The sequence below is a fragment of the Zonotrichia leucophrys genome, chromosome 4 (assembly GCF_028769735.1).
Source record: "Zonotrichia leucophrys gambelii isolate GWCS_2022_RI chromosome 4, RI_Zleu_2.0, whole genome shotgun sequence".
Classification (NCBI taxonomy): domain Eukaryota; kingdom Metazoa; phylum Chordata; class Aves; order Passeriformes; family Passerellidae; genus Zonotrichia; species Zonotrichia leucophrys.
Window position 1 is genome coordinate 35,664,536 of NC_088173.1, and position 26,605 is coordinate 35,691,140.

Here is a 26,605-nt window from a genome sequence, read left to right on the forward strand (position 1 = left end):
GCTGCTAGTGATCATTAAGCCAATGTTGAGGCACCACTGTCTGTTTTAACCCAAACATTTTCCTTTTGAAGGGCTAGAAGGAAGCTGGTGAACCATTGCTTAGTGAGCTGTTAGGGTGGGTTTTTTTCCCCAATATCCTCAATTTTGTTTTGTTTTTTCTTTTACACTGAGTTTGTTTTTTTTATTATCCAATTACCCAGAATTGTGATGATAATGAAATTGCCCCCCATTCACAGGTAAAACACAGAAGGATGAAGATTATACAGGGATTTCAACAGAACAGAGGGCAAAAGATGGGTCTGTCACATCCTCAATTTCCCTCAATGTGAGAAAGCCCTGTTCTTCTCAAGCTGCCTTCATGTGCCTGTATACCCTCAGTGTTTGAGGGGGGTCCACACAAAAGCAGCAATTTTTCTTTGCTTCCAGCAGTGGGAAGCATATATACAAGAGGGCAAAAAATCCCACATGTAAACACAGGGGTGGAAGATGAGATCCAAGAGATTTTAAGGAAGGAGGGACAGCCAAACAAGTCCTTAAAGTGCCAGAAATTGTTTACAAGGAGGAGGCTTTATGTCCTTCATGCCAAGATGTTCAAAAGCATCCATCAAAGCAGTTAGTCAAGCTAAATCTAAAGAACCACCTAAAACCTTGGTATCTTGTAAGCAGCTGGCTGATGAGAATAGAGTAGGGAGTATGGAGTATGGAGTCACTTGAGCCACAGGAAGGAGTCATAACTGGAATGGGGAGACCAGGAGAAGGCTCTGAAGGTGAGAATTTGAGGTTTTCTCTTTCACCTGGAGAGCAGGTGTGTGTGCACTGCCAGCATCCCTGGCAACGCTGCTGTGGGCTGGTATAAGATCCCCAACTAGGGAAGGACAGGAATCCTGCTCCTGCAGCCTGGCCATGGAGAGATCAGCAGCTGCGCTGGTCCGGTGCTGCTGCACACCTTTGTGAAAAATCATTAGCTATTAATATTGAAATTAATCTTGCTGCTGGGCCAGCTTCATGTCCAAAACCCCCTTCAGATACCTCACTAGAAAAGATGTGACAGCATTTGGGGAAGTAATTGAAAACACTGCGGCCTGGACACAGGTTTGAGAAGCATATGGGCAATATCCTGTGAATAATTTCCATTTATAGCTGTTATTTCAGACCAGATCTTGTCTATGGAATTGCAGCTTCTATTATCTCCTTTTCTCTCCTACCTTCTCAAAACTTCCCATCTGTTTGGCTCTCAGATTAACTGGGCATTTTACTACAATGGGCAAGCTCCTCCAATCTATTATCTTTAAAGGAAATTTAGTTAGTAATTTTGATTTGCTGGCCTGCATGCTAACTCTTAGTTTTCTGCTGTGTACTACATTTCCCAAAAAACAACCTGCTACATGCCACACACATGGAGACTCCCATGAGATTTCAGGATGTGCAGGTGCCTGTCTGATACAGATGCCAAGGAGCAACGACCCAGATATCTGCTGGGAGAGCAGCACAGCTGGTTGTGAGCAGTCCAGGAGACTTCTAGGGGGCGTTGAGGACCTTGTCCAGGTATTGGACAAGCTAACCAGAGGAGAAGCATTACTGGACCTACACTCATCAGTGTAGATGAGCTCATTAGCAGGATGAAGACTCTGATGTCATCTTCCCAGATTTTGTAAGGCCTTTTACATGTTCCCCCTTGACACCCTTATATCCAAATTGGAGAGTCAAGGGTTTGAAGGGTGGGCTGTTCAGTGGATATGGAATTGGCCAGACGGACAAAACCGGAGAGCTGGGGTCCACAGCTTGATGTCCAGATGGAGACTCGTGACAACTGGTGTCCCAAAGTGCTCTGTTGTTCTACAGGTACTGTCTATACCTTTATCAGTGGCACAGAAAGTGAGATTGAGTGCCACCTTAGCAAATTTGCAGCAGACACAAACACAAAGCTGAGCAGTACAGTTTACACAAGAGAAGGAAGGGGTGCCAGCCAGAGGAACTTGGACAATTTTGAGAAGTGGAAAATGAGAAGCTAATGAAGTTCAACACATGTAAGTGCATAGTGCTGCAGCTGGGTCAGGACAATCCCAGACAGTACAGACTGGGAGAACTCACTGAGAGCAGCTCTGCAGAGAAGGACTTGGGGGGTTTGGTGGATGAAAACCAACATGAGCCAGCAGTGCATGTGTATGGCCCAGAAAGCAACTGCATCCCGGGTTGCATCAGAAGAGGCAATGCCAGCAGGTTGGGGAAGGTGATTCTGTCCTTCTGCTCCACCAGTTCAAGACCTAACCTGAAGTATTACATCATGTCTGAGGGTCCCCAGCACAAGAAAGACAGGAATATGCTGAAGTAAGCCCAGAGGAGGCCATGGAGAAAATCAGAGGTCTGGAGAACCTCTCCTGTCAAACAAGATGACAGAAAGGGTATTGTTCACCTTGGAGAAAAAGTTCTGGAGAAACCTTACAACAGCCTTCCAGTACCTAAAGGGGTCCTATAGTAAGAGGGAGAGCAACTTTTTACATGGACAGAGAGTGATAAGAAAATGGGAATGTTTTTAAATTAATGGAGGAGATATTCCATTTAGGTGTTAGGAAGAAATTCTTTACTTAGAGTGTGGTGAGGCACTGGAACAGGTTGTCCAGAGAAGCTGTGGATGCCCCATCCCTGGAAGTGCTCAAGGCCAGAATGGATGTGGCTCTGAGGAACCTGATCTGGAGGGTGATATCCATGCCCATGGCAGGGAGGTTGGAACTGTATGATCCTTAAGGTCCTTTCCAACCCAAATCATTATATGATTCAATAAACTCTGCTACTGTATGGCAACTGCAGTCCAGAGTAAAACTGAAAGTAACATGTCACTGATTCTTGATCACAACCATTTTTCAGAGCTGAACTAAAGGCTCTATCCAGCAGAATAATTTCTGTCTTGCTTATAGGCATATTTATGAAAATGTTCCTTAGACAAAACCAGGGATGTTTCTGTATTTTCTAAAGAATATAAGCAAAAACCCATAAGCAAAAAAAGCTCTCATCCATATTGGAAATTCCTATCAAGGACACAGTCTAGCCCAGGACAGAAACAAGATTAGTAGCAGATTCTTATGTCTAGAGGCAGACAAACACTTGGTTGGAGAAGAGCCCAGGGGCTTAACTAAACTGACTGAAATAAAATAAAACAGTCTTGGGAGATTCTGTAAGTTGGGGCTAGACTCCATTTTGAACTTCCTGCTCTGATTTTTGTCATGGTGTAAAATTTATGTTGCTCTCATACTCATTGTCCTGGGAAAAAAGACTTTCATAACCAGAAGTGCCTTCTGCTACATCTGCTTCCTCTGGTACCACACAGTTGCCCCAAGCCTACAAAATATATTGCAGCCTGTCTTTTTCATCTTGTCTATGGGTTTCCTGACTAGGGAATGTGCACAGAGTCTGACAGAGTAAGACTTTGAGACGCTTTCACCACAAACTCAAGTGGTGCCTACATCCCAAGAGAGGGGTGCAGCACAGTCCCTTCCAGCCTGGGCATGGGCTGATTTGATTTTCTATGTAACACAGCCTAGAGGAGCCACTTATGGCCTGCAGCTCCAGACAATCATTAAGTTGTTAGTGGGTTGCCCCAGCATTGCACTAATTGATGATTAAAGTATATACAGCACATGGCTGAGGCCTGGCATGTGGTGAGGCCCATCAGCTGCTCTCCTCCAAAGCCGCACCAATTTTGTTACATGCATTGTTCCAGGATGTTAACAGCTGCCGTGTTTCCTAATCAGCTGGGGCAATCTACACAGTCTCTGGCTGTCTTTTACATCCAAACTCATTTGGTTTTCTGCTATGCTGCAATGCTACTGGAGACAACCATCCTTCAAAGGTGCTTTCCACACATATCATGTTCCTTCTTTACCAGTTTTAGATGAAAAGGGCAACACACAGCTGTATGGGCTAATTAAGAAAGTCCTTATATATTGCACTCAGCTTTGTTTCCTAACAATTCTCTTATCTAAGCCTGGAGATGATACAGTAAAATGTTGATAATGAGAAGGGTATCACTGAGCATGGGTTTGACATGGAAAAGATGAGATTTAGTCCTGTGTAATGCAAGCAGACACACAGGGATCTGAACACCAGCTTAACCCAGCACTAGTTGATCTTTTTACACACAGAACAGAGGAGGAACTTGTCACATTGCCGTGGGTAAACTTGCATTGCTATTTTATAGCTCACCAGCTCTGAAGGGATGTCTGATAACAGTGACCTCGGATGAGAGGGGGAGCTCTCCTTCATTCTGAAATACTGCCTAATTGGGGCTGGAGTGCCTCATGACATAGCCCAAGCAAATACATTTGTATCAATAAATGCTCACCCATAGGCAGATGGCTGGAATTGCACAGTGGGGTTCCTTCTTGTAATCTGCTGCCACTGAGCCATTTGAGTAGGATCCAAAACCTCTTCAAGGCAATAGGAGTTTTTTCAATTAACTTCAATAGCAGTTGGGTAGGATCCAGGGAATTAAGTGACCCTGGAGATGTATTCTGGGTGCCTGCTGATGCTCTCCAGGGGGGGATTTTCAACTCCTTTGGGGTTTTTTTTCAGGCAGTTCTGAAACAAGAGAATTTAGTTTACATTTTCCGAAATTTATACTGCACGAATGTCCTATTCCTGTTGAAGTGAGAGGAATTTTTGCCATTTATAGGAATTTATACTTATGACTGCCATTTACTCTACCCCAGGAATTTTACCAGCTCAGGAAACTGCTCAGATTGTCAAACTGATTCTTTCAGTACCAAACAAGCAAGGCTAAAAATAAGTACTTAATCATTGCTCTTGAAATGCCCCCTAAAACTTCCCTAGTATCTGGAAATGTTCCGCCACTCCATTTCTTGGGGGTTTATAGCAACCCTACCTATGAGATCTGTTAACAACAGCCTTTCCATTCCTCCCACGCTTGAACTATTTTAAGACATTCTGCAGTACAGCTCAAGTCTCCATAAGTTTTGTGTTAACCTGGTCTACACACCTCGGACGTGGAGTGTGGCTATTTCCTGGCTCAGGTTTACTTCTGACAGAACAGAAAGACTTACTAAGTACTGCTAAGAGCTATGTCATGGGCCACTGACAGTAATGCAGCTTTGACAAATTTATGTGAAAAAAAAAAAGCTGGGGAGAAGGCTTGGTCAATGGTGAGCAGAATTAAAATGGTTCTTTAAGGTGACAGCTACAAAAAGAAAAGTAAAGCACATGCTGAAGCCCAATTCCAAATTTTCCCTTTTTTTAAAGTAGAATACTCAGAATACCAAACTGAGATTTTTGGATTTACAAAGAGAAAATGCTTTAAAAATTCTCTTTCAGAAAACAAGAATTTGAGGAGGGTTTTATATTTGTTCTTGTCTTTGAACCTGAATGCATATACTGTCCATTTTTAATTTGTAAACCTCTGGAAAGCCTGCACAGTCCTCTGGCTCTGGCTGGAAATAGTAGGTCATGCACACTTCTTCCTCAAGTCCACCTTTGTTCTGTGCCCTTCAGAGAGGGAGGAACACTGCCTTGGAAAGAGACATGGGAGATTCTGTGGCCACAGACCTCTGGTAACAGGACCCCTACAGACCTCTACCAATTTGAGATTCTCCATCAGTTCAAGTCCCTTCTGCTTGTTGAAGGCTAAATATTAGCAGAATGATACAGAAGAAGTTAATTTTCTGTTTGCTGATGTCATCAGTGATCTCATAGTCCTGGCACACAAGTACCTCTGTACTGCTCCACAGAATCTGAATTTGAACACTCCTAGATGTGTGGTGACAGACAAAAAGGCCTAACTTTGTAAAGAGTCAAACACTAAAAGGAGATTCTTCTGGAAGGCAATTTTGTCTTTCGCTAGCTTGTCCAATCAATCTCACCCAATCTTCCAAACCACATCTGAGCTATTGAATATATTTCTGTGCTGTAAACGCAGGATAAAGTCAGCGTAAAAATCGAGCCATCAAGTTAGCTAGTTCAAAATATTTTTCTGCATTTTGTGTTGACTGGAATGAAAAAGAATTTATTTTTGGAGTACCAGATCACAGTAATAAATTTCTAAAACAAAACTCCTGCAAAACACAATTATTATTCAACTCATTTTAACAATTCGATAAACGCAGTGCAATGACTTCCGTTAGCTATTCCCCCAGCCAAGGTCTACTACATCATTAAATATTATTGAGCTGGGTCTGCCATTTTACTTGAAATTATGCGCCTGGCATTTTAGTCTATGGCCATAAATGCTGGAAATGTCAGTTATATAAGCATCCATCTTTTTCACTACTGTCTCCCATCAAACATTAATGGTAGGAGCTTTAATCCATTCTACACAGTCCCAGATATCTACATTTGCTAGGAAAGGAACTGTAACAGAGTGCACTGACAACTCACAGTAAGTAATTACTCTCAGAAATATCTCAGTAAACTCAATTTGCTCCCAGAAGTCTTTTAAATTATATCTCGTTAGAGTGCAATGTTTTTTCAAATGACAAGGTCACACAAAAAAGCAAAACTCTATTTTATCTTTATCAGAGCTTTACTCCCCCCACCATAAAACTGTTATAACACATAATTCCAACCAGATAGAGATATTGTGTTTTACTGTTGGAGCTCAGGAAAGCCATAAAGCAAGCAGAATTGTTGTTTACAGTCACAATAAATTTGGAATATCGTATAGCATTCTAGGTGAGGCAAACACATCTACTGATGTCAGCTGAGTAGGAAGAAGTAATTTTTTACTATTATTTTTTGAGCCTTGCTGATAAAATAAATTTATTTTGGAGTTACACTAAAAAAATTTCATGAATCAGAAAAGATTCATCTGCAGCTATATTAATATAGCAGAACATACACTTTATCTCACCACCCTACTTATCTGCCTTGGTGACTTTACAGCAAGAGGTTATAGAAAAGCAACATGGATTATGCAGTTGACCAACACTTCTAATTTTATTACAAGTCTTGATAGTTAGCATTCTTTCTTATAATCCCAGTATGAAGCCATGTAATTAGGAAAGTTAAAAAATATTACACCACAAAAGCGGCAATATGATCGCATTTTTTTGTGAGTACTAAAGTTGCATCTTGTATTAACAGAGATTTCAATTTAACCAAAGTAGAAGCAGCCAAGCAGACTCTTCATTAAGTACCTCCTTAATTTTGTTCCCATTTGAAAAACTACGCCCTTAAGTGAATTTGCACTTTTATTCTTAAATCCAAGTTATCTGGAACATTAAAAGAGTGCACCAAATTGAAACCAAGCAGCACTGCTCTATCTTAGCAAGCAACTACCTCCAAAGAAATTCTCCAAGGAGAATATCAGAGGATAAGAGTCTGTCAACACAGAAAATGCACAGCCTAGTTTGAGAGCCACTACACAGGGGATGGGATACACCACCATTCTGAAAGTCTTTCCAGAAATGTACCTAAATGAACACACTCACAGCAGAAATCAGAAAAACAGAAATAATTTTGGAAAAATAGATATCCGCATAGTAGGGGATTTTTGAGTCCTTTTTGTTCCTGAGTATATTTTACAGGAGTCATTTGGGAGAGACTTGCAGGAAATTTAATGGGCCTAGCAGAAAGACTGTCATAACAGTCAAGAAATATTCTAAGCAGCAGCTCCAATTCTATAAACTTCACCATCCTGCTTTTTAATTATTTCCTTTTTTTAAAATATGACAATCACAGGCTGAGAATTGCAAAAGGATACCTCTAACAGACAAGCCCATCCTTCCCAGAAAGTTTACCTTCTCTGAGCTCTGCCAGTGAAAATAGGAGCCAGTTTCTGACAAGGGATCTTCTAATGTTATATTTCCTTGCATTGCTAAGTCAGGACAACATATACGGGAAATACCTAAATTAATACCTTAAAGTAGAGACCACAAAGCTATAAGTTTAGCTTGATACTGGATTAGAAGGGCTGAAAAGGTTTCTGAGAGTGAGAAACCTTCTTCAAAGGTTTTTGAGAGTGAGAAAATTAAATTATTCAATTAAATTGCACTGATTTGATGGAAAGTGAAACGTGAGCTTTCTAAACACACCACAACTCCACAGTATGGTCAGTAACATGAGCTCAGGCAAAAAAGCACCCATCATCAATCCTTCAGGCTCTCAGTGGGTTTTCTGAACCTAGGTTTTGCTGCTCAGTTTCTGACAGCTATAAACCCATACCTCCCCAATGGGGGAGGCTGCAAGGACCCAAATAAAATCTTGTTGACAGGCCATGACTGCCTGATTGCCTCTTGCTGCTATGATGGCATCTGTTGATACTTGCTACAGGTAGTAAAATATAAATTATCTTGTTTCCTCAGAGCCAGTAGTGGCTGAAATAGAGGAAGGTCTGTGTATGCAGGGGAGGGTGGAAAGAATCAGCAGAGAATAAAAACTCCATCTTAAATGCATTCTTTTAGAGGTCTTAAGGGAATATAAGGGTGCCCACTGGGATGACACAGCACTATCTGTTGAGAAACCTTTTCAGAGTGGTTCTCTGGACATGTTAGCCAGTGAGAATTATGAAATCCTCTTTGAACAGGACAATGAGGGAGTCAAGAGCTGGGGTGAGAAAAAATTTCTCCTCTCCCAATATTTCTTTGATCTTCACTAAGGATTTCTGTCTATGAAGAAACTTGGGGATGCAAAGCCTCAGACAAGTTTTTAAGGGATGTATGTCCACACACTAAAAATATCCTGTGAGGCACCAGAGGGCAGCTGCTTGGACACAAAGCAGAAATCACAGTGGAACAAAGCATCTTGCCCGTTCTGAGCTATCTCTGGACATCAGGGCACAGAGTCAGACTTGAGACTTTCTGTCCTTCAATCCCTCACACATGACAGTGTCTATGGATCACTTGGTGCCACAGTTAAAGTCATCCAGGAGAAAAAGTTAGAAAGAATAGAAAATTAAAAATTATCAACAGAGAATGTATAGATATAAGGTAATTTCCTATATCCTTATACTATTTAGTCTATAATTTGCATTATCAGCAAATACTGTTCCAATCTCATCTCTGTTCAGTTCTTCTATGTAGAACAGCATTAATAGAGTAAACACCTCCAAGGATTAATTTTAACAATGTCTGACCACGCTACCCTGCTCATAGCTTGTCACTTGCTGAACTCTGTGCTGACAACTCAGCAATGATTCAGACTGTTCAATAAAACCTGAAATAGGTCAAATCTGCCCCTGATCTGCATCAGGTAACCTCATGAATTGAAGTTTACACCCCTGCAGATGTGGTCCACATGACTTCATGAAGAAAGCTGTGTCTTTTTATTCCAGACATAAATTTGGCTATCAGCAATAGGGGTGCTTTGATCCATATCAGCTAGGAGTTTGATCCCATGACTGCAAAAGACCTGAGCTAATTTATGTCACTGGAGAAAACTGGGGCAAATGCCTATACCTGTAAAACCATAGTCTGAGCTCCGTCTTTCTCCATCATCAAACATTTAAAAACCAACTCATAGTCTGAATTCTCTTTTTTTTTTTTAAATTTTTTGGCCCAGTTCTTTAGATAATACACACAAAGTGCTGATATATTTTAAGAAGGTTAGAACTAACTGATAAAAAAGTTAAACAAACAGAAATGGAAGCCAGATTTATCTCTTTCTCTAGAAATATGCCTTGTGTTTGCATTTGTTCAAGTTTTTTGCTGAGTTTTGACATTTAGCTCAGACCTTCATTGTCTTGCCCCAAACAAAATCAGAATTTTCCAAAGCCAAAACAAAAACAACACATTCAAGCTCTGCACAATGACTTTGGCTTGAGGAGAACAAAGGCTTTCATAAACCCCACAGCTTTCAGTAGAAAAGCACTAGGATGGAAAATTTTCAGCCAGCCCCTGCCAAATAACTGCATCCTTTCCTTCTGACATTTTTACCTGGCTGGTAACGCTTCACTCCACAGTGAATCCCATTGATTTTCTCTGAGCAAAGCAATGTCTGTGCAGTCAGCACTGCCAGACAGTGATGCCTGAGCCATGCCACCCTGGGAGCACAGGCAGGTAATGCCAGGCTCTACAGACTCATCAGGAAGGATTTCCTCTTGGTTTCTTCTCTGCTTTCTAAAATTGAAGATGAAGGGTTAGTAGCTCGCCGCTGCCTTAATTTATCCGAGCACAAAAAGCGTTTCTAGTGCTTCTAAGATTCTTCAGCTTATCAGACACATCATTTCTACCTCTGCAGGCTGTAATTTGAACTCAGAATAATGGGAATAATAATGACAAAGAGATATATGTGCTTCCATTTGCTTTTTCTTTATACTCAATTTATAATCAGCAGATTATCCAGAGGTCTTGGAGGATCTTCTGAGACTATCCAGAGGGTGGTGGTCTCTGTATCCTTAAATTTTAAAGATTTCTAGATCTTTAAAATCCTTGAGTGTTCAAAATCAAACTGAATTCATACTCTAAGAACTTTGAGTTAGCTCAGGCCCAGGTTGTTAGACTTGGAGCAGGACTCAGTGGGGTAAAATGTTATGCATTCTGCTCAGTTTAAGAGATCATCCTAGTCCCTTCTGCTTTAACAATGTACAAATCTGTGCAGTGATCAGCAGCATGTAATCAAGCTTTGGCTACCCTTCCTTATTCTCCTAGTTGGATATTTTATTGCAATTCTGCAGAGATATTAAAAAAAAATCCCAAAACCCAACATAACAGCAAGCCTGAAATCAATATGATTAGATGAAATACAAATGAAACAAACCAAATGACCAAAGCTGCTGCTTTTCCCCCCATTTTTTACCTTTTCATTACTCCTGCTCTTCTTATTGTATAGATTCCAATACAGAACTTTTCAGAACCACCAGAAAACTGAAATTATCCTACTATACAAAAAGCTCTGCCACAAAAGTCTAGGCTCTGCTGTTGCTATATCCCACTCTCAGATATCCTTGCACAAATAAGTCTTTCGACAGAGCATTTTGCCATCCTTTTGCCATTCTCACTGTGAAAATTACCTCCAGGCTTTCACCAAACTGAAGGATAATCAGAATTTTTGTGGGGCACTGATAACAACCAAACACAGTGAGTATTTCATGATGCAGTTTTGACTGTGGCTTGTATTTTACAAGTGCATGGAGAAAGATCACAGCCAACTTGTTGCCCTTTCTCACCTCTCTGCATTAGTCAGACAAGTCACTGTCTTCATGACCATGTGGTGGAGGAAATCTGCCACAGCCTGCAGCAGGTTTAGCTGCTGTGAATCAAACTGGTACAGGGAAAAGCTGTAATGGGATTATTTTTCCCCTGATTTTCCACTAACCAGCAGTGTCAGAGTCAGAGCAGTGGTCAGGTAAGTGTTCATGTAACCACTTTCAAACAAATCCCATGGACTTTTACTAAACTCAGAGAAAAAGCTGTTGATTCCTACAAAACTTCATCCAGATTACATCCCACCACTGTAACAGGATGCTGACCCATAAACCACTACAAATGAAGTTGAACTTGTGCTACTTTGTGTTGCTCTAGTTAAGAATGGGTTGTCATGACTTTAATGACCAATAGGACACACAAACCACCATAAATTTTAAAGAGAGTGATAAAGCCAATCTTTACCCTTTTAAATAATCTCCATCTTGACTAGCTGTCTGGTCTATTTTCTCCTTTCCAGTAATATTGAGGGGCCATAAACAGAAAGCAATGAGAATAGCCAGTAAATTAAAGTGCAGGCAACTGAAAAGGTCAAAGTAGTATGCTTTATTATTGTCTGCCTCTGAGTATGTGGCGTGGCAAAATTCATACAGCAGTCTTTCAAGAAAATAGAAACAATGAGAAATCAATCAACACACATTGGCTATACTAAAAATTATGAGATTAAAACCAAATTTATCTCAAAATACCTGCAGATATTAAGAAAAAAAATATCTTTTCTCTCTATTGCCTTAACAGATGGGAACTCAGAGGCAAACAATGGAAGCTTGCATCTATTTCAGCAGTGCTGCTGAAAAAAAGTGTGATTGCACCCCCAGCTGCAGGTTGCTCACTTTTCTCATGGATGTCCTGCCATGTATCAGCATCAAGGCAAAAATCCACAGCTCTGAGTGAGTCTGCTGTCGGTGATGGCTTTGTTGCATTCAGTTTCAACCAGTGGAGGAAAATGCTAGATCTCAAATGGGATCTCTTGGGTTTCTGGCCTATGCATCTCAGGAGTACCTGGCATGGCCAGCACTGGTTTTTGAAAGCTGCTTTAAGCCAGTTGTCATAGCAAACATCACACAGGATACTTTGGTACCATTAACTGGGTAAAAAATTCACTGCTCCCTTAGTGAGAACAGCCTGTCTGCATTAGGCCCTCAAAATGCAGCTGCAGAAGGACACTTTCCTTTAATTACACAAGCACATAATTAGGAAAAGGGCTAGCCAGATGAAGTGTATTTCCAGGAATCTGCTAATTTTGAATGTGACTGTGAGTATAAGTATAGAAAAAGAATTAGAGGGAGTTGGCAGTTTTGAAACATGTTATTTGTGATCAAGTCCACCAAACGCTAATGAGACACAATGTCTTGCCTGCAGCACAGGCTGATTTATTTTTTTGTCATGTAATTATATATTACTGTGGCAGAACATATTTTCCACAATGATTTTCTTTCCACCTATCTATCTACCTTTCATGGGGGAGTGGACTAGCAATTTGCAAAAACAACCTGTCTTTAAACAATGATAAAAAATAAGTAGTGTCTGGTCTTACCATTTCTCTTAAAAGCCTGACTAAATTTCAAGCTCACAAGTTTTTCCTAAAGTACGATATGGAAACTGCTTTCACAGCTGCTGGATTAATCACCACCATAATTTTGTTCTCTTACAGAATCAAAAACTGCTCTATTTTCATGCTGCAATCACAATCTTGTGTCACAAAATGGCACCACTATTGTGAGCATTCAAGGGTGTGAAATGGCCAGAGAAGACACCTGTGCCTGGTGAAGCAAATAAGTAGTGCTTACATCTCACTAGATTTCAAAGAGAAGGGAGTGTAAGTCCTCAGACACACCACAATGTCTCTTCCTTCACATGGAGGAAAAAAGGCACATGCAACTTTTATTATGTTGTTAAACACACGGTCTTTTGTCATACTTTGGTCAGATGCAGAGATAATGTCACCAAATTCTAGTCCCTATACAATGTTTCCCCTCAGTTATTGCTGTTACCGATAATGAAATATCATTCAAAAGCACAGTTCTGCACTACGCCTTGCTGAAAATGAACTAGCAATCTTGTCTCAAGATTAAATACTTTGGGGGTTTAGCTCAGGAGAAAAGCTGTCTGTGGAAGACACAATCCAAACCTGAAGGAGACACATCAGAAAGATAAAGCAGCACATAGATTTCTAGGGCTAGGAATATAAATCCTATAAGTATTATGTCAGAGGTCAATCTGACTTTCCTGTAGTCCCATTGCAAAAAGCCTTGACACCAGTCTTCCCCAGCAGGGGTCAGCTCCCTCTTGGCCCTATTATCCTCAAAAGTGCATCCAACAGGGAATACATCTATGAAGCTGCAGTATATTTTCTGGAGACTTTCACAAGTTTCCATTTGTCCTCAGCTGTCATCTCCTCATTACATGGAATACGACAGTTCCCAGAAAGGATACATCCCTTTACATCCAGCACTAGATGAAAAGCAGAGATACAAAAACATGCAGACCAGCACAGGAGGGTTAAGGTGAGTAGTAAGGCAATTGTCATTTTTGGGGAAAGGTACCAAAAGGCATTTTTGTGCTCTCTTTTATATCTTAAAACTTCTCCATGCATTCCATAATAATAAATAAGGATCATAGATAAAAAATATGAACTCTGGGTAATGCATGCTATCTCTTTCTATTACCACATATACCGTGATTATGCTAAAAAACGCATGCATGTAACTTTTTGTGATGAGGAATAACTATTCCCTCATAAAATTCTAGCTAAATTAAGTCTTTGCAACCTCTTATCTGAATCACACCTGAACACAAAACTGTGGTTTTCATGCTATTAGACCAAAGAAAATCTGGACTGATCATTACTCTAGGATCTGCCACTGGCTGGCCCCAGGTAACAACACTGGCCTTGCCACTCACCTTGTTAAAGCCAGACCTCTGCCTCTCTGCTCAAACAGATGCTCTTTCCAAACATCCCTTCTCATCCCTTCTTCCACCTGAAATTTCAATGCCTTGAAGAGCCAGCAGGGCTTTGCTGGAGCTGCTGGCTACCTATCCAAACAAATGAAAAGAATTATCATGGTTTGGATTGGAAAGGACCTTAAAGATCACCCAGTTCCAATCCCCTGCCATGAGCAGGGACACCTTCCACCAGACCAGGGTGCTCAAAGTCCCATCCAACCTGGCCTTGAGCATTTCCATGCATGGGGCATCCACAGCTTCTCTGGGCAACCTGTTCCATTGTCTCACCACCCTTACAGAAAAGAATTTATTCCTCATATCCAATCCAAATCTCACTTCTTTGAATCTAAAAACATCCACTGTGTTCTGAATAAGTGACCATCCCCAGCTCTCCTGTAGACTTTCTTTAAATATTATAACACTGCTATAGGGTCTTGCCAGAGCCTTCTCCAGGCTAAATAACCCCAACTCTCAGCCTTTCCTCACAGAGTTGGTGCTCCAGCCCCCTGATCATTTTTGTGGCCCTCCTCTGCACCTTTTTTAACAGGTCTATGACACTCTTAGGCCTGGGAACGCCAGAGCTGGATGCAGCACTGCAGGTGGGTGTCTCACCAGAGTGAAGCAGAAGGGCAGAACCAGGTCCCTCAACCCGCTGGCCCCGCTGCTGTAAATGCTGCTCAGAATGCAGATGGCTGTTTAGGCCCTGAGTGAACATTGCCAGTTAATATTCAGTCTTTCATCTACAGATTATCATTGTTAATAATTAATCATACATTAATAATTATTGTTATCAATATTTCATGATGCTGCTGAGGAAGGACATAGTGAGTAATATAAAGTCAGGGCCTGTCATGACTGTTGCATACATTTTCTTCTTTTAGGTTGAATTCTAGCAAGGTAATAAGGTGATAGGAGTAAGTGGTATTCCTAAATAAGTGATGAATCAACATCTTTCATGGGGTAAACTGTGCCCAGCTCTTTCCCTACCTATATGACCTATAAAATTTGCTTTATTCCCCTGTATGAAAAGGATTAGCTCACAACCTCTCTTCTTTCTGGTTCAGGATTGACAGGAGATCATCGAAGGCTGTGAACCAATAGGTCACAGAAAGAGAAAATCTGATGGGAAATTCTCCCAGCCTTAACAGGGTGGAATACAAATTCAATTCTATCCCAGCAATTAAAGCTTTAATTTTATCCCTTTGAAATCCCTCACTTGGTATTTGTCAGAGATTTGCAGAAAGTTACCTTCTTCAGACTGAGCAGATTATCAGAGGCTGCTAGAAAGAGACAGAACTTAGAGCATGGCTCCCAACAGAACTTCCTGCTCTTTTCCAATTGAGTTTCTTGTCAGTCTGTGACTTGTATTTATCTTCTTTTCCTGCTTATTAAAGCTGCCATACTTATGACTGAAAATACTAGGAAAGGCTTTGGTCTAATCAAAGTAAATCCCCTTTTCAATCTCCTTTGCATAGGCAGTTGTTCATCAGCAGAGAGCAGAGCCGGGAGAATGTGACTGAGGAAGAAGCAAAGAAAATGCGTTTGTACTGGCTTCCAGGAAGGTGATTTTTACCAATGTATTATATCCCACTGCAAGAGGCTGCCCCACTCCTCACAAGTTGTTTGTCCTTGCTGGTTGAAATCTAAATACCCAGACATCCTTACTGAAGAACCATTGCTGTATATATATATATTCCATCTGGGGCACCCTTGGGGTTCTCCAGAAGACAACAGGTGAGAAACAAACATGCTGCAAAATGCTTCTGTTGCAGACCAGGGAGGTGCCACTGCTCCCAGTACCAGCTGAATCATGAGGATTGCAAGGACACAAAGCAGGTAGGCACTTCCCAGAGCCTGCAAGCTGATGCATTTACGGACACATCCTGAAGATGTGCCCCTTCATGAATGAAAATTGGGTAAAAGAGCCATACTTACTCAAAAGAAATGAAAACTACTAATCTTGCTTTTATATTTTTAAGAATTTTTTTCAAAAGGTTCTGGTGTTGGTGAGAATCAAGGCTTTCCTACTGTGATTGGTGGCAGAATTACACAGGCATTTGGGGGTCTCTTCTGTAGTCCTCAGAAAAGAAGAACCAGCCTCACAAAGGTTTCTGCTTAATTGGAATCAGGTCAAAACTTTCCCTTTCTGGGTCAAACACTACTTTCTAATTCCAGATGTGAGATGCAAACAGTGCAATACTTCTGACAGCCTCAGAAACAGGAGTCTTTCATGTCATGACTTGGCTTCATCTGAATCATTCAGCTCGGGCTAGTTCAAGTAAAGGACAAAGCAGAGACTTGATCCCATACCCCTACACACACTGTCACAGAAGGCACAAAGACTCACTGCACATAACTATGCAGCAAAAAATTAGCAGTAAAAAACTTGAGCAAATCCAAAACCTGTCCACAAAGCATTTCAGTTTTAATGACAAGAATCTGTTTTGACAAATTCTCTATCACAAAAAAAAACCTGTCTGATAGAGCCAAGGCAGCAAAGCTGCTGTGTTTTTCATCATCTGAGATGTTCCCCTTCTGGAAAGCACATCTGCTGAGATAAAAGGATAATTCTGTTGTGTTGGTATCTTACAACAAAGATCTATGTGAAAATTTCCCATCAAAACCTATAGGGCAAACTGGGATTTTCATTAAATAGGAAAAAAAGCACAAATTTCCACTAGAAAAAAAAATCGCCCAAACCAAACACACCAAGCAGAAAACTTCTCAGGGGCTTTGCTACTCTAGTGTTTCAAAATAAAGTAAGTTCCTTCTCCTCCCGGAATCCCACTCTACCCTGTTGGCCAAGCATCCCAGTTGATCTGTCCATCTCACAGATTAGGGATTATCCCTTGGACCTCTCTCCAAGGGATAATCACTGAAAAAGTACCTCAGAGAAGGCTGCCAGCACAGAAGAAGAGGGATGTACAACTTCAGGAAGACAAAACCAAAAGTGGGAGTTCATCAGCTTATGTTTACTAGCATCATTTTAGATGTCTTCTGAGCTCATTGGAAAACTAATTCCTCTCTTATCCCTTCACTAGTTATTTTAAAGTTGTGAGCAGAATAGGTAGTGGAAAAAGTATTTCAAGCATCAGAAAAATGGACTGATAAAGATGTAAAGGGCTAGTGGTAGATTTTTTTTTTTATATGTTTCTGCCTTGGAGTTGGATTCATTTATGTGTTCCTTCCTGACTTGCAAGCAGTTTACTGCACTTTTCTATGCTTGGCCATTTATTCAGGCTGAGCCGAGTGCCAATTCTCCTTCTCAGTCCTGCATTCCTACATCACCTACTTCTTGTGTGAGCCAGTATCCACCAAGAAATGCTCCCTTATGAAAAGCAGCTTCATCCTGGTGTGCTCCACCTAAATCAGGGATCAACAAGGAACATTATTCCTCACCAGGACCTCACAAAATATTGTACAAAGACATGGGTTCATCTAAGCTTGTACATAAGGACCCTGTCTCTGGTGCTACTGCAAAGAATTGTGTCTGTCAGCACTTTTAAGGGGATGAAAATCCACCTGATGATCAATCCAGCACACCAGGCAGGGGACAAGGCACAAACCTGGGGGGAAAAGGGAATGACCTCTCTGTTTCTGCCCCCTTTGCAGGTGATGTTTGCAGTCAGCATCATTCTCTTGCACTCTGGCTGTCTTCAGCTCATCGCTTCCCCAGACCAGGAACTGCAGACACTGCATAAAAAAGCTCAGTGAATTATAATTTTTGCCTTTTTTTACATTTAAATGAGATTCATGTTTAAATCAGACTTTGGAGAGAGGTTCAAGGTTAATTTTTTTTTTTTTAAATCCAAATGTGGCTCTCCCATCCTTCATTTCGACCTGCAAAGATACCTCTGTTCTGCATTTTCTGGCAGTTCTGGCTTTATCTTCACCAGCTATTGAGTTGCTTTGGACGTACTTAGACTGTCGTCAGCTAAGAAAGTCAGCCTTAAGAAACAAACAAAAAAAAAAATACCCCCAAAACCAAAACCAAGACAACAACAAAAAATCCCCCCACAATAAAACAACAAAAAAAGGGAAACAGACAGATGAAACAATGCTGATCTTGGGCCTTTTTCTACCCCAGCCACTGATGCAAGGTCAGCCTATTCTGAGAGAACAGCTGTCCAATACCCACTGGGGGCAGCTCTGCCATTAACTATTTCCTGACTGGTTAATTTACCTAAAGTCACCCTGCTCACTGGAGGTGCTCTGCTGCATTAACCAAGCCCTCTGCTGCCATCAGCCTCTTGCCCACAGCCACCAGTCCCACACCAGTCTGGGCTGTGACACCTCTGCATCCATGTGCCAGCAGCAAGGATAGGGAGGTAAAGTCACCCAACCCAGCTGCATTTTCCTGCTTGATGGAAACCCTTTTGATTTGCCCTAATTTCCCTAGCAAGCCTAATGAGAGTATTTTGTTAGAAAAAGGCAGGAACCCGACCATCTTTCTCTGAAATGAAGAGGCCATAAATGGTGAACAAAGGATGTCCCCCTGCCCATGGAAATCACCAAGACAAGCTGCACATACAGGAATGCTCTGGCCACAGATTCCCTAACTCTGGGCCCTTACAGCCACTGCTGTGATGAAGGCATGGCACAGCAGGGAAAGTGTGCTGTGAAAGTGTGCTGCATGCACCAGATCCCTTGGATTTGGTTCAGCAAGGGAATAGATTTACTTTTGATTGCAAATCAGGCTAAATTAGGTTATCTCCTTCATCCTCAGTTTCTCTCCTCTCTGAGAAAATCTAATAGTCTCAAAAATAAAAGGAGAATTATGCCACAATCTTGAAAACTCCAACTGTATGGCACTGTCACAGGTCCAGATGGTTGCTGCTATGGCACATGGAGGACAGTGAGGTAGTTCAAGACAGCCAGCATGGCTTCAACAAGGCCAAGTCCTGCCTGACCAAAGTAGGGGCCTTCTGTGATGGAGTGGGACAAGGTAAGAGCTACTGATGTCACCCCTATGAACTTCTGTGAGGCCTTTGACATGGCTCCCCCATCACATTCTTCTCTGTGAGCTGGAGAGAAAGGGATTTGGTGGGTGGACTGTTAGATGAGGTCAAGTGCACCCTCACCAAGTTTGCAGACAACACTGAGCTGAGTGGATGAACAGCTGAAGGATGGAATGCTAGGAAAAGATATTATAAAAGAAAGGCCTTATAAAATCAGGCCTTGCTCTGCTGAATTAGCAACAGGCTTATAAGTTCCCATAAGGAAAAATTACTGGAATGAAAACAAGTTAACATAAAAAACTATTCTTGTAGAAACAAGACCAGCAAAATCAAGAACAAAACACCTGCACAAACAAGAAATCTGTCCCATATGAACCAGTGAAGAAAATATGTAAACATATCTAGAGAAAGAAAATTTGATAGACATATTCGGTAGCCCTTACCAGTCAATGAACTGAGTTTCACTGTATTGCTTACCAGTGAGGTTTAACACAGTGCCTTTGGATATTTCCTATAAATATGAATGATGTGAATAAAGAATTAGCTCTTTCTGCATGAAATAATAGTCATAGTAATAATAATATTAATAATAATGATAATAATAATAATAATAATATTGAATTAGCTTCAGCTAAAAAAAATAGTAAAGAATTCGCTTTATCTGCATGAAAAAAACTATGTCCCAACTGCTTATTAATGCAACAGAATGCCATCCAAAGGGACCTGGACAAAGCCAAGAAGTGAGTCCATGAGAATGTAATGAGATTTAACAAAGCCAGAATCAAGGTCCTGCAGCTGGGTTGGGGAAATCCCAGACATCAACACAGGATGGGGGATGTACAGATCTAGAGCAGCCCTGCTGAGAAGGACTCAGTGCTGGGGGATGAGAGGCTGGACATGATCTGGCAATGAGCACTCACAGTCCAGAAAGCCAAACGGGTCCTGGGCTTATCCAAAACAGTGTGGGCAGCAGGGAGGGAGGGGATTCTGCCCCTCTGCTCTGCTATGGTGAGACCCCACTTGCAGGGCTGCATCAGCTCTGGGGTCCCAGCACAGGAAGGACATGGACCATGGAAATAGTCCAGAGGAGAGACACCAAGATGATCAGAGTGATGGAGCACCTCTCCCATGAAGACACAGAGAGAATTGGTATTGTTCAGCCTGGAGAAGAGAAGGCCTTGGGATGACCTAATCATGGTCTTCCAGTACCTGATGGGAGCCTACAAGAAAGATAGAGAGACTCTTTGTGAGGGCATGCAGTGACAGGACAAGGGGGAATGGATTCCAACTGAGGAAGGATAAGTTCAGATGAGATATGAGATTTTTTACAGTGAGAGGGGTGAAACACTGACACAGGTAGCCGAGAGAGATGGTGGATGTCCCAGTTCTGGGCACATTCAAGGTCAGGTAGGATGGGACTCTGAGCAACAAGAACCTGTTGGAGATGTCCCTGCTCATTGCAGGGAGGCTGGAACTAGATGACCTTTAAGGGTCCCTTCCAATTTAAACCATTCTGTGACTCTTCTACAGAGACAGTCCTGGCTCAGCCACAGGGAGAGGAGGAGAGCTGGTGGCCAGATAATTTTGGTGGGTTATGGCAGCAAAAACAATGAGCACCTATGAATTAAACTACTGTAATAATGGATTCCTTCTTAGGTAGAGCTGAGCTTAGTCCAGCAAAATGAAGTTGCATAAGACTTAAATATTTAGACTGAAAAATGTGAATATCTGTGCTATAATAAAGAAGCAATTTATGTGAAGGGAAATTGCATTATGCTTATTCAAAGTCAAATTTATTTCTTCCCCTTCTTATTAAGGATCTAATTTTAAAAATCCCAGCCTCAGGTCAGGGTTATACTTATAGGGCTGACTTCATATGTGGCAGTGCAGAATTCAAAATTCCTACAAAATTCCTTGCTTCAGTCAATCAACAGCCCAAGTCCCCTGCTTGGGCCAGGATTTTTTTTTTATTTTTCTTTTAATTAAAAAATAGCCAGAGGGCACAGAAGGCTTAAATTACTTGCATAGAGAAAAATACTTCTCTAAGAAACCTATTAGGAGATATAGCTTGAGAGCAACAGAAGCCCTTCAGACTAAACAGAAGTTTAATTTTTTTAAGGTAATGGAGAGGAGGAGATATAATCTGGAGAGTTTTCTTCAGCTCATTTTGGTCTGTCATTTTCTGCCCTGAAGCCATAGTTGAGTTACCTCTGAGGAGATCAAGTGAGAGTGGGTTTGGGAGAAGAGTCAGTCACTTAGCAGAATTGGGGCAGGACTTGTCTGTGTGGATCTAGGCCAGGCTGGGTTTGTCCAAAATATGCAGACCTTGGATTCAAGTCAGTTCCAAAAATACAACCCAATGATAGCTATGGCACTTTGGTTTGTACATCAGCTGGCATTTTTATGGCACACGTATTGTTAGTTGGCATAGAGCACGTGCAAGCTCTAATGCAAACAAGAGTGGCAAACAACCTCCTCTGCCCCCTAAAAAAATAAAAAGGAAAAAAGCAAAATCCCAGAATCACACATGCCTTTTGGATTCCTGGAGCTGCACAGCTCTGAGGACCTGGAATCCCCAATGCCTGCAAGCACAGTGACCACAGGCTTCGGCATCCTGTCTGCCCAAGAGGGAGGTGCAAAAGCCCTGTGCCATCTGAACACAGACAGATTAGAGCCAAAGAGGACTATGATGATAATTTTTAGCTGGTAAATTGGGAGTCAGCAGCACCAGATTGTGTTGGGTCAGCTGAAGCCAAGGGCACTTCAATCACAGTCTGCATTTACAAGGGAGTAACAAAGTCCGCATTTACAAGGGAGCTGGGGAGTGCATAACTTTCCCTGGCTAAGCTGGCATGCATTTCCAGCAAGACAGGCTCTGACAGACAGGCTGTTCTGCAAATTCTGCAATTTCTCTTAGGGAAGCATCAGAATATGGCATACTCTACTCCACCCCTCCCTCTCCTAATTTCCTCCTGATATCCCTCATTTTCATGTAAATGACACAGAATCCTCCTGCACTTCACACAATAGTAGCAAGTCAGGAAAAAAAGTGCCCAGGAATGGTAGATTAGGCTCAGAATTATCCCTCCTTTGAGAGGCAATGACCGCATAATAGTTTTACACTCTAGTTAGGCTTAAAAGCAAAGCACGAATTAGAGAGCAGATCATTTCAGTGACCAGACACGAGGCTTAAATGACTGTGAATTTCATGCAAAAATATGGATATGCTCATTTAAATACTAACAAGCTGTTGTCTTGGCCTATCTGCAGAATAGCAAAGGGATGGATGAAGTCTCAAACAGCAGCTGTGACTTTTGAACTAGTCTTCTGCAAATGAATGAGGGAGACAGTGAGTGGGACAGACCGGCCTGATATGGGTAATACTGAAGGAAAACATAATGTCACACAGAAGGACGTATTTCTCCCTCATCACCAGGACAGTAATTTCTGTCTTCCCAATTTTCTAAATGAGGACTTCCCTAGCTTTGTGGCAAGAGCCCTCTGCAGATCCCTGGGCATAGATGAAGACTAAGGAGCACCAAGTCCTGACCCTTGTTTTGCTAAGGAGTATGAAGTACTCCTTCAGGTAAGCTGAAGAGAGACCAAAACAAAAGGAATTAAAATTTTGTGTTGAAACTGTTGCTTACGCCTTGTGACACTAATAGATTAGAGCAGACTCTCTTTGTCAATGTGTGGTTCAGCTTTTGTCTTATCTTCTCACGTGTGATCAGTTCTGAGTCAGCAGCAGGTGAGTTCCCACAGGCCAGGAGCACAGGCTGCAGTCCCAGGCTGGGAACATTTCCTTCCCACTCCAGCATGCTGGAACTGAGCAGTGAGCAAGGATTGAAGACAGCAAGGAGCTCACAAGCCAGGGTAAGCACTTACAGGTTGTGACTTTACCTGGATCTCACAGTCCGGCCCTGGACCAGGAACCAGTGTTGCCAGCTCAGAGAGAGGATGAAGTTGATCCAGACTGCTGCTGACACTTTTATTCCACTCCTTTTGGACTTTCCCAGTTACAGGCAGCAGCGTAGTGTGGACAGCACTGATGGCTGAAAAAATAAAAGAGGCTTGACTTCACTAGGTGTAAAAATATCTTGGCACAACAAACAAGAAGAAACCTTTACTGTGACCCTACCAAGACTTGTGTCCCCTTGCCAGAATGGATAATTTACACTGGATATAATCACAAGTAAAGCAGCCCATTAGAAGAAGATGAAAGCTACTACATTCCTTAAGTGAGTTCATGTTTTGTGCTACTTGCACACCAGTTGTCTGGGAGATGGAGCAGAAAGTTGGGTGATGGCAAACTTTAAATCTCTCTTTCAGGTGAAACTGCCACCACAGCAGCAATGGTTTGTGCTGGAACATTGAATTTCACACAGAGAGAGAGGAGCTGCACCACAAGCCCTATTCAAAGGCACTTGTAAGAAGCTGTCACCTTTTTATTGTTAGTTACCAGCTCTGATCTTGCCCAGTTGACCTTAACATTCACCAATGTATCAAAATAATATAGATCTGACCTGGCAAGTTTGATCCCGTGACTGCCAAAGCTGGATTCTCCCTCCACACCTCCTACTGCTAACAACCTCTGGGATATAAAGAGCATTTTCAATGCCTCAAAGAAGCTTTTTCAATACAGAAAAAAAGAAAAAGGATTTCTCAAGCTGAACACAGAAACCCTGCAATGGGCTGAAATGTCTTTCATTTATATGTATTTTTTAACTATGGCCTTTAGCCATCTAACAGACCCTGTACAGATGAGGTAAGCGTTACCCTTTCCAGACAGATACCTTGCCATCTCTCAAGCTCTCTGTGCAGTCTCCAGATCTTGCCTTTTTAAGGCCTTGAACCTGCTATACGGTGGAAATGAAACCAAGCTCATCTCCAAAAGCACAGGGCAGCCCCTTGTGCAAGATGAGGCAGAAAATGTGCTGGCAGCAGCCACTTTAGAGACCCATGGCACACACCTTATCAGTTAGAGAAGAAAATGATATATTCTGCTGGGTTAATTAGGAGATTAAGAGAAGGCAACGCAGTCATGTTTCCCTGCTTGTTTGAGGGAGTGGAAGCTGGAGAGAGAATTTAATGTGGGGTTTCACTGCAAGAGATAAAAGTGACAGGGACATAATAAATATAACACCTTCTGCCTGAGTTGCTGGGAATACAGCATCCAGGAAAGAGAGACAGAGTGGGTGAAGTACAAATCAGTCCCAATTCTCACAGCAATCATCGCCACCAGAATGCATTCATGTTGTGCCATTTTCCATCTTGTTATAATCTTTGTCACAAGAATGAGGTTATTGGACAAGAAGGGCTTTTCCATATTGGGTTTAGCAGTATTGCTCCCATTTCCTTGATCTTTTCAATATTCTGCAATTGATCGGTTTGCCATCTCAATTTTCCCTTGTTTACAGCCTCTGTACCTTGTAGCTGACCAGACAATTCAAGTAGATAAAGGACCACTGAAAAATCCCTGCCTTGTAGCACTCTCTTCTGCCAGAGTAATCAAAGATCAGGGGTCACATACTTCAGCTGGTGTAAATAGGTGTAGCTTGAATTATGCCAGTTAGGTTTATCCCCTGCTACAGGCATTGAGCAAGCAAAGTCCATTCTGCAGTCTTTTCAGTAGGTCTACAGAAATGCCAAAATAACTAAGATTACATAAAAAGATGCAGAGTTACATTACCTTGTTCTTTGTGTATGGTACTTTTGGAGAAATAAAAAATTCTCAATAGATTCTGCCTAAAAATTTTACAAATAATGAAGAAGAAAATCTTTAAGAGTTAAATTCTTTACAGCAATTGCTGAATTCAACTTTGCCTATACTGGATGCAGAGTTCTGAATCTCTTCTTGGCAGTGCTGAGTGCTTTGCAAAGGCACAGAATCCTACTTGTTAAAACCTGCCACACCTTAATGCTGCCATTCCATCTATTTCACTGGGTCTTTAAAGTACTCCTTCTGTCTGCAACTCCATTTTCCTCCTGTAAAAAGGAAATAAAGGTTTTTTTTTCCTCTTGTTTACCTACATAAGGAATTTTCCAGGCAGAGTCTCCAAACTCTAGCAAGCCTAACATAACACGAAGTCATTTCAGGCTTGCCCCATTGCAACCTGAAACCCTACCCACTACCAGTGTTAACAGGAGTTGTTAACAAAAGCTTCTCCTTTCAGGAGCCAGCACTGACAGAGCCCCTCTGGCAGCACAAACTGCATCCCCCTGCTGTGTGTGCAGCACCACAGGGATATCAGTGTCCTGTGAAAGCAGTTCTGCCCAACAAATTTGCACAGGGAGGGCTCTTGGATGCCACATCCTCACCAAAATTGCCGCCACAGCCCTGCGCACCTTTCAGGCAATGAGAATGTCATTTCAGCCCAGAGAGCAGGGGATCCAGAAGCTGCCCTGGAGCTCAAACCTGCCAGCTGATGTTGCAATTATCAGGCAGCTTGCAAAGACTGTATGGAAATTTATAGCAAAATAAGCAGCTGGGGAGAGCAAAGCACTCCCTGAGTGGGTGAGACACTTCTGCATTGATTGCATCCTGTACGGACCCAGAACAGCAAAGGTCATCACAGAGCTGCTCTACTGAGGCCTCTTGTATTGTCACTCTGCAGAAATGTGCTTTCTCTTTCCAGTCCTACAACAAAGTATTAAAAGGGTTACACTGTGTAGATGTACAACATCCTTTCCACCACAGGATAAAGCATAAATGCTCAAAAAATTACAATATCTTTGAACCTTCCAGATCAATCTGATTGAACCACATACATCACTTAAAGTTTACAATACACTTCCTGACATCAAAGGAGGGGGGGAAAAAAGCATAGCCTGTTTTTTAAGTCAGGCTGATGAGAAATACTGCTATGACATCTCCTCTATGCAGTTTCAATAATTCAGTGATTTTCTTTTAAATTGCAGTATTTTGTATATTTTAATCTCGTTTTATTTGGCTGCCTTTGAATTTGTTTCCAGGGAGCTCTTGTGTTAGATTCCTGCTGCTATTTTTTGGTAGTGGTGGTTTGGCATTTTAGGTTTTTAATGTCTATAACAAACCTGAACTAGGAATGATTTGGTGTCATATTAGTAAAATCAATTGCTTGAAGCAGATTCAAAAACCAAAGAATTACCCCCAAAAATCACCTCTTATCACTTTATCTGAGTTATTATGGACAATTTCTTTTCCTCTAGAGTGAACTTTTAGATAATTTTCTTTATGCCTAACCAGCTCACATCCATTGAATAGCAGCATATAATTTAGGATCACTGCAAAGACTTGCCAGAAAAAAGCTGCTTTGCTTTCTCCATCAACAATGGCTTAGTCACAGGGGAAGTCCTTGATTTAGAGGACTTATTTATTACACATATTTACCTCTTGTAGATCAATTTATCTGCCTTGATATCAGCTGGGCTATGCCGCTTTTCATAAAATCATGGAGTGGTTGGGTTGGAAGGGACCTTAAAGATCGTCTGTTTCCAACCCCCTGCCATCAGCAGGGACACCTTTCCCTAGACCAGGTTGCTCAAAGTTGTCCAACCTGGCCTTGGACATCTCTA

At 41.7% G+C, this 26,605-nt stretch overlaps 1 long non-coding RNA gene across 2 annotated transcripts in view; it reads right to left on the minus strand.

Annotated features, from left to right (window-relative positions):
• The window catches only part of LOC135447391 (uncharacterized), a 35,787-nt gene extending 21,626 nt beyond the window's left edge, over window positions 1-14,161 (minus strand). For both annotated transcript variants that reach the window (XR_010440088.1, XR_010440089.1), the window contains exons 1-2: window positions 14,052-14,161; window positions 4,340-4,575 (exon numbers count right to left, since the gene is read on the minus strand). This is a non-coding gene — a long non-coding RNA (uncharacterized LOC135447391). The remainder of the gene's footprint in view (window positions 1-4,339; window positions 4,576-14,051) is intronic.
• Window positions 14,162-26,605: the final 12,444 nt, after the last annotated feature.